General features: G+C 32.9%; 1 long non-coding RNA gene across 3 annotated transcripts; it reads left to right on the top strand.

The window, feature by feature from the left end:
* The first annotated feature begins 1,744 nt into the window (after positions 1 to 1,744).
* On the top strand, positions 1,745 to 11,179 carry LOC126665468 (uncharacterized). Of its 3 annotated transcripts, none has more exons than XR_007637643.2 (7): positions 1,745 to 2,667; positions 2,899 to 2,975; positions 3,910 to 3,994; positions 5,252 to 8,132; positions 8,364 to 8,445; positions 9,375 to 9,459; positions 10,717 to 11,179. It is a non-coding gene; the product is annotated as an uncharacterized LOC126665468 (long non-coding RNA). The 3 variants fall into 3 exon arrangements; XR_007637635.2 differs by having other exon boundaries at positions 2,899 to 2,980; positions 8,364 to 8,440; XR_007637627.2 differs by having other exon boundaries at positions 2,259 to 2,667; positions 8,364 to 8,440; positions 10,717 to 11,177.
* Positions 11,180 to 12,233: the final 1,054 nt, after the last annotated feature.

Raw genomic sequence — 12,233 nt, 5'->3', positions numbered from 1 at the left:
TTGCATGAATAGCCGCACTTATTTTAGAGTAAGTTATTATGAGGTTTCACATTTGTCATAATTTACATTTTAATTTGCTCATTTTTTATGTTAATCAACGGAGTCAAATGATTTGGGAGTAAATTAATTTTTAAAAATGAGGAACAAAATCGTTGACAGAAATAAAAATAAAGGACGAAATCGTTGAAAAAAACAAAAGTGAGAGGCCATATAGTTCTACTGATTCGGATGACTAACACAAAATTGGACAGAAGAACTAAATCGTTGACAGAAAAAAAAAAGAGATCATATTGTTTGATTTTCAAATAGAAAGGATTAAAGTATGAATTATAATAAATGTACGGAACCTTATAGTAATTGCTCTTTATTTTATATGCAACTCTAATCAAATACAAAAATTACTTCATGTCTTTTTTATGGTATTTTATCATTTTCTTTTGCTAAAAATCACCTTTCTATTTTCTAATTTTATATAGCGTTTTCATTCTTAGTTGAATAATATTTCTTTTGACTAATTTTGGTTAATATCTATAAATAATCTATAGCTTAATGTCGTAGTTTGATTAGATATAATCCGAACTGATTTAATTTAAAAATAATTCATTTTTTATTTTCAGATGTGGAGATGCCAAATTTTATTTTTCAAACGAGTTAAATTTCTGCAAAAATTAAAGTCATAATGTCATAACGATTATTTTGTATGATTATTGATGCTAACTTCAGTGTAAAATAAAATGTACATAACACGTGTGGTGGTTTGAAAATAATGGTGAAATCAGAGCTACTAACTATTGCATTTGTGCGATAACAGATGATATTATTCTAGCAAAAATTATAATTTAATTTCTTTTTATTTAAAAATCGTATTGAATACCTACAATAATATAATTTTTTCCCCCACAATAACATTAATTTGATATCACAAGAGGGCTTTACATTACTCCAGAAAAACATTTATATTATATTACTAGAAAATTTTGTATGATAGTTTTATTTAGAATAATAAGCTGTTTATATCAAAATTAAAAAAATCCAAAAGGCCAAAAAAATTAAACAATGTTGTAATCCATCCACAGAAACCTACAAGCTAATTCTCCAATATTAGTACGTTGGTGTGACAGTTTTTACTAAAGGACATTCTTTTATATGACCATCAGGTGTCATGAACAGATTCCAACTATAAAACGGCGTTTTTAAACCTTCCACATTCAAACTAATTCTCACTCGAGCCGGGTAGGTTCCCTGTGGCAGGTAAAGCTCTGGTCTCAAATTTTAAGCGGCTGCACACATCAGTATGGTTCGAACCAGCGACCTCACTTAAATCAGAAGAGCGTCTTACCAACTCACATGCGCCTTGGGATTACTAAAGGACATTTTTTGAAGGTGGAGAATGTGAAAGTTGAAAAATGTAAAAATGTAAAAAGAAACAATTTTTTGAAAATGCAGTTTAAAAAAAAAGATAAAGACTGTAACGTCTCAGACAAATTAAATAAAAAACTCAAGAACTATCAAAGAAAGAACAATGCAAATTTCATACTTTTCATAACTCATATGTGTGGTAACTTTGTATTTTTTTTAATGCAATTTATGTCTTTCAACTTCAATTTCAATCGTAGTATTAGTTTCAATTTTCATTATGATTTTCAATTACAATAGGTATTTTTTTTAAAGTTCGCATGGAATAGTTTAGCACGCCCAATGACGCTATCTGAAAGATGACTGTAATAACCTAAATTTTTGAGGTATTACGTGTAGTGCCACGAGGCATAATCGTAAAGATTAAGAACGAGAAAATCAGATTAGGATTGGATAATAAGGACTTAGACCGAAGAGGGTCTATTGGAATTATCGTAGGATAATAATTTAAATGGAAAATTATTATGCGATGAATTGGATTTAATCGGGACAAAAATGGAATGAGATAAAATAAGTTGGAAAGCCAGAGTTAATAATATTCACGTCAAGGTCCGTGAAATATTATTAATAAATGATCGTCAAGTTTCGTAAGTGTACGAAATCGTTTTAGAAGAAAGTTTGACGGTTAGTTAAGAATAAGGGTTAAAGTGCAAATTAGCCACTTAAGGGCTAAAGTGGACTTTTAACCACAAACTTCCGAAGGAAGTTATGTTTTACTCTATTTTCTCAAGATAAGAAAATAATATCGATAAAGTGGTTATCGATAGTCATTAATATGAAAATTGGACGAAAAAGTGAGAAAAAGTGCAAATTAGCTCAAAATAGAAATTTGAGCGTTTTTGGCCAAAATTGCCAAAATAAATTGTTGAAAAGTGATATTATAAGATATGATACTAATATTATTTATTTGGAAAATAAATAATACGGAATTCATCGAGAATCGAATAATTAAAGGATTAGTGGACTAAATTGGACGAAAGAAAAGTTAGAAGTTAGAGGTTGAGGAGGTGGCAAACTCAAGGACTAAAGGAGACTTTTGTCTCATTTATCTAAGCCACTTGCATATGAGTTTAAACTCAGCAAGCTTATCATTTTCAGCTCCCAAATTTCGTACTCCATCCTTTCTCCATGGAAGATCATCAACCAAATTTCAAAGGAGCATAACTTCTTCGTTTCTCAACGAAATTGGACGATTCTTGTGGCCACGGAACGAGAAGAAGGAGAGCTACTGATCTAGCCCTATTGTTCAAGGTAATAATCACATCTTGGGATTAGGGTTAGGGCTGTAACTTTCGGGTTTGATTAGTTAAAATGGTGATGATGATTCCAATGGTGGAAATGATGTGTATGATGAGTAAATTGATGATTTAAGTTAAGTCTAATGGTTGTTTTGATGTAGGATGAAAGTTTTGAATTGTGTGTGATGTATATGTTAAGGGTTTTGAGGATTGATTTGGGGATTTTATGTGTTGATGATTATAGGTGTTCTTGAGTTGAATTGAAGCAAAGTTGATGGTGAATTTGAGCTTGAAGTGTTTGGCCATGATCAACAATCCAAGGTGAGGTTGAATTTTGAAATTTATCTATGTTTTGATTGATATGTTGGATGAGTTTGATGGCTTAGGATTTACTTTTTCTATGATAATGATGATGGTTAATAAGTTGGTGTTTTGACCATTGAAATTGTGTTGTGATTGAATGCAATTTGACTTGAAAATGGGAAAGGGTTTCGGCCCCTAAACTTGATGGATGAAGTGATGATCAAATGTTGGATTCATTCTTTGATGTGAGTTAATTAGAGCTGAAACAAGTTGAGTTTAATTGATTAAAGTGATGGTGAAGTTTGATGAAAAAAAATGATGATAGTATTGGATATTAATGAATTATTTAGGTTGTGTTAGTTTGATGAAACTTAGCTATGAATTATGATTGATAATTGAAGTATTTAGAGGCTGGATTGAATTGGTGTTAGAGGTCTGAAATTGTTAGGTTTAGTTTCAACACGAAATAATTACGAAACGAGTCGGCAAAAATTAGTTTGACGATTGGCAGAATTTTGTACTGCAGAATAGAGGTATTGTGAGAGCAATATCTCGAGTTTTATAACTCGGAATCAAGTTCCGTTTGTTGGCACGAAAACTTTGAGATGTTACCTACAATTGTCCAGGTTTAAGTTTTCTCTAATTCTGCCTCTAAAATAATCAAATTGAGCAAAACATTTTATTGCTCAGAGCAGGTCTGCAGTTTTAGGACAGCCCTATGTAAAAACCTTATGGGCTAGATTCCGACACCTTCGGGTGCGAATTTCATTCCGAGACCTAAATAAAAGTTGTAGGCGACATTCCGAACTTTAAGAATGTCAATTTTGTTTTGGGGTCGGACTATTTTTAGATAAGAATTTGGTTAGCCGAAGTAGACTAGAAAATTAGCTTTTTGATAAATTAGTTATACTTAGAAATTTTATTAATTCGTAGTGTTATCGAATTTGCGTAGACTCGACGAAGCGACTATCGACAAGGCTTGAGGGGAACGGATCGAGATGTCTTCGTGTTTATTTAAAGATTATGGATAGCAAGTGGTGAGTACACTTTAAATTACTCGTCAATATTCATAAAGCCGCGTATTTTATTACGAAAGGCTATATGAATATTTATATATTTGAAAAGTTTGTTTTTAAATTGTACACGTATGTATGTTTTGAAAATGATGTTTTATCGTAATGTGTTAATTTGATAATAACATAAATGTTAAGGTACCGGGGATGGGTAAAGTAAAATAACGTGAATTGAACCAAATACAAATAAGAAAAGTTCAGTACATTCCTATATGTACTAATAAATCGAATATCGAATAATATACAAGTATCAGATCAAATATGAATAAGGAAATATAGTACATTCCGATATGTACTATCAAACATAATAAATACCCATACGTGCGTGTGTTATAGATGTATGCTTGTAGATTGTAATGTGCATGCCATGGTCCATAAAGGATCAATACAACAGAACGAAAAATACAAAAACGTAAAATGAGAATTGTACTATGGTACACAAAATAATAAGAACTGAGATACAAGGTTGAACTCGGTAGAATTATCCCGGGACCTGTATTTCATCCATTCTCGATGATAGTCTTCGGAACTCATACGAAATAAAAGTAAGTGCGATACATCGAGAATTAATACGAAACAAGATCGAGACACAATGTGAACAACCACTCCTATTAAATGTCAATAGGAATTATATGAATCGACAGTTAAGTTCAAAAGACCTGCAGGGTGCAGAGTCCGAATGCAGACACGAAGGTAACTCGGTTGAACTATCTCGGGACCCGTGTCTAAGGAGTAACTCGGTTGAATTATCTCGGGACTCTTATCGATCGTTTGGGATTGAGAAATGGTACAAGTAACTCGGTTGAATTATCTCGGGACTGTACCATATGGTTATGGGTAACTCGGTTGAACTATCTCGGGAACCAACCATAAGGATCAAGTCACAAGAGACTTGCCAATGATTTAGTTCGACTTAGAATCATGATAATATAAACTTAGATTTAAGATTCGGTCGAAAACTAATGCAACAAAATGAGAAAGAAAAATATCAATATCATAATAAGAAATCAAGGACGACAAATACTTATAAACTATAAGTTTATGAAATAAACAAAGAATTATGAAGGAAAGTAAAGAAGATACGCAATATGATGTCAAAAGATTATTTTTGATATATAGAATGGATTTTCAATGGATTTTAACCCTTTATGTGATATTGCGTGTAATTTTGGTGAACTCACTCAGTTTTATACTGACCCCGTTGTTCCTCCCATTTTTCAGGGATAGTATGATATGATTTGAAGAGTCAAGCTTCCGAAGTTTTAATTCTCGGAACTCATTTGCACAAGAAGTGAAAGAAGGTTTTCATTCTAGCGGTCCGCAGTAGTCTAGATGTTTTTTTCTATGTATTTGTCTAGCGCATTCTAACTCTGATATTTTTGTAAAATGGGGTCACATGTATTTTGATATATGAAAAATGATTTGATTTACGAAAAATTTACACAGGATTTTAGGCTTGCTACGGGTTTCGGAGCTACCACTCCCATTCCCTAGCGCCGGTCGCGACTCATAAATTTGGGTCGTGACAAAGGTGGTATCAGAGCAATGGTTTAGATTCATAGGCCATTGCCTGTATACGATTGATGTTTGTAGTTCCTAGGTATGATGTCAATAGGTTAAGCTAAGAACTACTGCGGATTATAGGAATTTCCAGTCATGTCTTTTGAACGTTATCATCTTTTTCATCGATTTTTCAATCATTTTACAAAGACGTCCCCTCCTATATGTGCTATTAGGAGTCGAGTTAGGAATGTGCATGAGCACAATTTATGTTTTGTGTTTACTCGAGTAAGGAATATGCTTTCGAGTATCTATAGTCTGCGAAGAGTTATATACTCTCGAGACTCATATTATATAAGAACGTCGTTATGAATCGCAATGGTTTTGAATTGATTGAATGGTATATGATGGATGAAATATGTATTGCTTTGCAGCGCGATCACTCAGGAGAGTGATATGCTCACAAGTATGTAAGCCTGTGATAATTTATATTATACATGAAATGTATATATTATAATCGATTGTTATGAATAGAAATAGTTCTTATGGTTAAATGCTGCAAAGTTTGCTAAGTCTATGTTGAGAGAAATGCTCGCAAGACATAAGATAGGCGACGTAGCCAAGGAAAATCTAGGAGACGTAGATTTTATTTGAACTCGATCAATATAGATGTATATAGATTGCGAACGATAGTACGATAAATGATAAGAAATAATAGTTATACAGAGTCTGATGTCAAAGAAACTTACATAAAACCCGTTTTATTAGAAGAAAAGTATTTGATTTGAATGAGATGTTTTGAAAAGACATAATTGTGCCCGGACACGATTCATAACAACATCGCATTGACACGAATAGAATTGCATCACTACATCCATATTGCATTCACTAATAGGACATGCATCATATACATTGTGTATGTTTGAAAATGAAAAAGAGGAGTATCATTGCAACTCTTGTGATGAGAGAAGTCATCACACCGGCGCACAATTATGACATGATTTGAGAAATGAAAAGTATCGTGATTTTAAACGGATGAGTTTTCCAACGTAAGTAAGCTCAGACAGAGACTCTGTATATAGAGGCATAGAACAAGACTGATCACCTTGTTAGGCCTATATGAAAACATATGTATGTAACACGACAAGTATATAGAACGACGAGTAGTGTAATGCGAATCGCAACGTGTCGAGATTTGAATTGCAAATCTCTAATGTCGGTCTTGTATATTAAATACAAGAACAACGACGCTACTTTACAAACATGTAAAGTGATAGCGGCCATGATTAAACTCGAAGCACGTTTACCTCTAGGACGAGGAAATCGAACATAGAAGTTAGTTACGTCAGGGGATATGAACCCTACGAACAAACATATGTTGTTCAAAAAGGTCGAATAAAGATAATTAATTCATAATAGTTATGAATCAAGAAGTAACAAGATGGTTAGGATTGTTAGCATAAGAAGTTACTCGATAAGTATATCGAGATGACCGTATAAACCTAATTGTAAAGTCAACAGTTAGTGAATAACTAATCAGAGTATCGCAGCGGAAGTGTGGAAGGAAGTGAATGATAAGGTTTGAACAAGGATTGGTTAAGTGATATTAGAAGATTATGAAAATTCGAGGACGAATTTTTATAAGGGGGGAAGATTGTAATAACCTAAATTTTTGAGGTATTACGTGTAGTGCCACGAGGCATAATCGTAAAGATTAAGAACGAGAAAATCAGATTAGGATTGGATAATAAGGACTTAGACCGAAGAGGGTCTATTGGAATTATCGTAGGATAATAATTTAAATGGAAAATTATTATGCGATGAATTGGATTTAATCGGGACAAAAATGGAATGAGATAAAATAAGTTGGAAAGCCAGAGTTAATAATATTCACGTCAAGGTCCGTGAAATATTATTAATAAATGATCGTCAAGTTTCGTAAGTGTACGAAATCGTTTTAGAAGAAAGTTTGACGGTTAGTTAAGAATAAGGGTTAAAGTGCAAATTAGCCACTTAAGGGCTAAAGTGGACTTTTAACCACAAACTTCCGAAGGAAGTTATGTTTTACTCTATTTTCTCAAGATAAGAAAATAATATCGATAAAGTGGTTATCGATAGTCATTAATATGAAAATTGGACGAAAAAGTGAGAAAAAGTGCAAATTAGCTCAAAATAGAAATTTGAGCGTTTTTGGCCAAAATTGCCAAAATAAATTGTTGAAAAGTGATATTATAAGATATGATACTAATATTATTTATTTGGAAAATAAATAATACGGAATTCATCGAGAATCGAATAATTAAAGGATTAGTGGACTAAATTGGACGAAAGAAAAGTTAGAAGTTAGAGGTTGAGGAGGTGGCAAACTCAAGGACTAAAGGAGACTTTTGTCTCATTTATCTAAGCCACTTGCATATGAGTTTAAACTCAGCAAGCTTATCATTTTCAGCTCCCAAATTTCGTACTCCATCCTTTCTCCATGGAAGATCATCAACCAAATTTCAAAGGAGCATAACTTCTTCGTTTCTCAACGAAATTGGACGATTCTTGTGGCCACGGAACGAGAAGAAGGAGAGCTACTGATCTAGCCCTATTGTTCAAGGTAATAATCACATCTTGGGATTAGGGTTAGGGCTGTAAGTTTCGGGTTTGATTAGTTAAAATGGTGATGATGATTCCAATGGTGGAAATGATGTGTATGATGAGTAAATTGATGATTTAAGTTAAGTCTAATGGTTGTTTTGATGTAGGATGAAAGTTTTGAATTGTGTGTGATGTATATGTTAAGGGTTTTGAGGATTGATTTGGGGATTTTATGTGTTGATGATTATAGGTGTTCTTGAGTTGAATTGAAGCAAAGTTGATGGTGAATTTGAGCTTGAAGTGTTTGGCCATGATCAACAATCCAAGGTGAGGTTGAATTTTGAAATTTATCTATGTTTTGATTGATATGTTGGATGAGTTTGATGGCTTAGGATTTACTTTTTCTATGATAATGATGATGGTTAATAAGTTGGTGTTTTAACCATTGAAATTGTGTTGTGATTGAATGCAATTTGACTTGAAGATGGGCAAGGGTTTCGGCCCCTAAACTTGATGGATGAAGTGATGATCAAATGTTGGATTCATTCTTTGATGTGAGTTAATTAGAGCTGAAACAAGTTGAGTTTAATTGATTAAAGTGATGGTGAAGTTTGATGAAAAAAAATGATGATAGTATTGGATATTAATGAATTATTTAGGTTGTGTTAGTTTGATGAAACTTAGCTATGAATTATGATTGACAATTGAAGTATTTAGAGGCTGGATTGAATTGGTGTTAGAGGTCTGAAATTGTTAGGTTTAGTTTCAACACGAAATAATTACGAAACGAGTCGGCGAAAATTAGTTTGACGATTGGCAGAATTTTGTACTGCAGAATAGAGGTATTGTGAGAGCAATATCTCGAGTTTTATAACTCGGAATCAAGTTCCGTTTGTTGGCACGAAAACTTTGAGATGTTACCTACAATTGTCCAGGTTTAAGTTTTCTCTAATTCTGCCTCTAAAATAATCAAATTGAGCAAAACATTTTATTGCTCAGAGCAGGTCTGCAGTTTTAGGACAGCCCTATGTAAAAACCTTATGGGCTAGATTCCGACACCTTCGGGTGCGAATTTCATTCCGAGACCTAAATAAAAGTTGTAGGCGACATTCCGAACTTTAAGAATGTCAATTTTGTTTTGGGGTCGGACTATTTTTAGATAAGAATTTGGTTAGCCGAAGTAGACTAGAAAATTAGCTTTTTGATAAATTAGTTATACTTAGAAATTTTATTAATTCGTAGTGTTATCGAATTTGCGTAGACTCGACGAAGCGACTATCGACAAGGCTTGAGGGGAACGGATCGAGATGTCTTCGTGTTTATTTAAAGATTATGGATAGCAAGTGGTGAGTACACTTTAAATTACTCGTCAATATTCATAAAGCCGCGTATTTTATTACGAAAGGCTATATGAATATTTATATATTTGAAAAGTTTGTTTTTAAATTGTACACGTATGTATGTTTTGAAAATGATGTTTTATCGTAATGTGTTAATTTGATAATAACATAAATGTTAAGGTACCGGGGATGGGTAAAGTAAAATAACGTGAATTGAACCAAATACAAATAAGAAAAGTTCAGTACATTCCTATATGTACTAATAAATCGAATATCGAATAATATACAAGTATCAGATCAAATATGAATAAGGAAATATAGTACATTCCGATATGTACTATCAAACATAATAAATACCCATACGTGCGTGTGTTATAGATGTATGCTTGTAGATTGTAATGTGCATGCCATGGTCCATAAAGGATCAATACAACAGAACGAAAAATACAAAAACGTAAAATGAGAATTGTACTATGGTACACAAAATAATAAGAACTGAGATACAAGGTTGAACTCGGTAGAATTATTCCGGGACCTGTATTTCATCCATTCTCGATGATAGTCTTCGGAACTCATACGAAATAAAAGTAAGTGCGATACATCGAGAATTAATACGAAACAAGATCGAGACACAATGTGAACAACCACTCCTATTAAATGTCAATAGGAATTATATGAATCGACAGTTAAGTTCAAAAGACCTGCAGGGTGCAGAGTCCGAATGCAGACACGAAGGTAACTCGGTTGAACTATCTCGGGACCCGTGTCTAAGGAGTAACTCGGTTGAATTATCTCGGGACTCTTATCGATCGTTTGGGATTGAGAAATGGTACAAGTAACTCGGTTGAATTATCTCGGGACTGTACCATATGGTTATGGGTAACTCGGTTGAACTATCTCGGGAACCAACCATAAGGATCAAGTCACAAGAGACTTGCCAATGATTTAGTTCGACTTAGAATCATGATAATATAAACTTAGATTTAAGATTCGGTCGAAAACTAATGCAACAAAATGAGAAAGAAAAATATCAATATCATAATAAGAAATCAAGGACGACAAATACTTATAAACTATAAGTTTATGAAATAAACAAAGAATTATGAAGGAAAGTAAAGAAGATACGCAATATGATGTCAAAAGATTATTTTTGATATATAGAATGGATTTTCAATGGATTTTAACCCTTTATGTGATATTGCGTGTAATTTTGGTGAACTCACTCAGTTTTATACTGACCCCGTTGTTCCTCCCATTTTTCAGGGATAGTATGATATGATTTGAAGAGTCAAGCTTCCGAAGTTTTAATTCTCGGAACTCATTTGCACAAGAAGTGAAAGAAGGTTTTCATTCTAGCGGTCCGCAGTAGTCTAGATGTTTTTTTCTATGTATTTGTCTAGCGCATTCTAACTCTGATATTTTTGTAAAATGGGGTCACATGTATTTTGATATATGAAAAATGATTTGATTTACGAAAAATTTACACAGGATTTTAGGCTTGCTACGGGTTTCGGAGCTACCACTCCCATTCCCTAGCGCCGGTCGCGACTCATAAATTTGGGTCGTGACAATGACTCTAAGAACTCGCATCATTTTGAAAAAGATGTAGTTGACCCTTATGAGGAGGATGGTGCGCTTGTAATAGTAAGGCCATAAGGAATTGTGCCCCAGATGGTTGAATAATTTGAAAAATTTATCGCTTCTCTTGATCACAAAAATTCAGAGGCACTATATTAAATTTTTTATGTTGTAGGACCTGCTACTGCAAAGAAGAAAAATGAGACTAGTGATTTTCCAAAATATATACAGAGTATCATGATTATTTATAGAATTTGGTTAATTTATAGTAATTTGTTTATATTTGTTTTTTTTATTTGTATTGTATTTTAAATATTCCTATCATATGGTTGTATTCTATAAGTTTTAAAAAAATAGGCATTGTTGGCTACCTTTCCTTTCTATTGCTGGAGTTTCTAGAGATGTTGAAGCGTTTGCAAATATTGGATCATCAAGAACCGCTGAAATGGCAAGAACCACCGAAATAGCTAGAGCTACTAGAGTGTCTGGAACTGCCAAAGTGTTTTTTATTTCCAGAGCGTTTAAAGCGTCTGAAATTGCTAGAGTGCATTGAGCATCTGAAAAGATTTTAGTGGCTAAAACTACAAGAGCCACTAGAGTATATGAAACCGTTGGAACATGAGACCCACAAGAATTGCTAGAACTATTAAAGCATCTAGAATAGCTGGAACTGCTAAAACCGTTGGAATGGCTAGAACTACTAAAACGTCTGAAATTGTTAGTGTGTCTTGAGCGTTTCTATTAGAGTTTAAAACTATTAGAGCATCTAGAATTGTTAGAGCTAGTTAGAGTTGTTGAGCGTCGTTGAAACAGATAAAATTTATAGAGTGACATGAAAGTTTGTGAGTTATGATTAATTTTAGTTAAGAAAAAAATGTAGAAATAGATTTTTCTAAAGCCATTCAAATATATGTAGAGATGATAATGGGATGGGGATGAGGAAGCTATCCTTATCCTCATCCCTATTCACACCATCTCCATTTGAAAATATGATGAATTTTTTATAATATTAAAGGTTTAGTTAAATAGTTTAATAATAATAATCTATTAGTACAAAACTCTTGCTTTGCTTCGGAATTTATATTTTTTTCAGAAAAATTTAAAAATAACAATCCGGATAAAATAATAAAATAGTTTTTCATTAATTAAGTATTATATAATAGTAAATTAGATAACAATATATAAATACCAAATGCAACAGA

Source organism: Mercurialis annua, linkage group LG1-X (assembly GCF_937616625.2).
Source record: "Mercurialis annua linkage group LG1-X, ddMerAnnu1.2, whole genome shotgun sequence".
In the NCBI taxonomy this organism is placed as follows: domain Eukaryota; kingdom Viridiplantae; phylum Streptophyta; class Magnoliopsida; order Malpighiales; family Euphorbiaceae; genus Mercurialis; species Mercurialis annua.
Note: the sequence above shows the minus strand (reverse complement) of the source record. Positions and strands in the feature narration are given on the sequence as shown.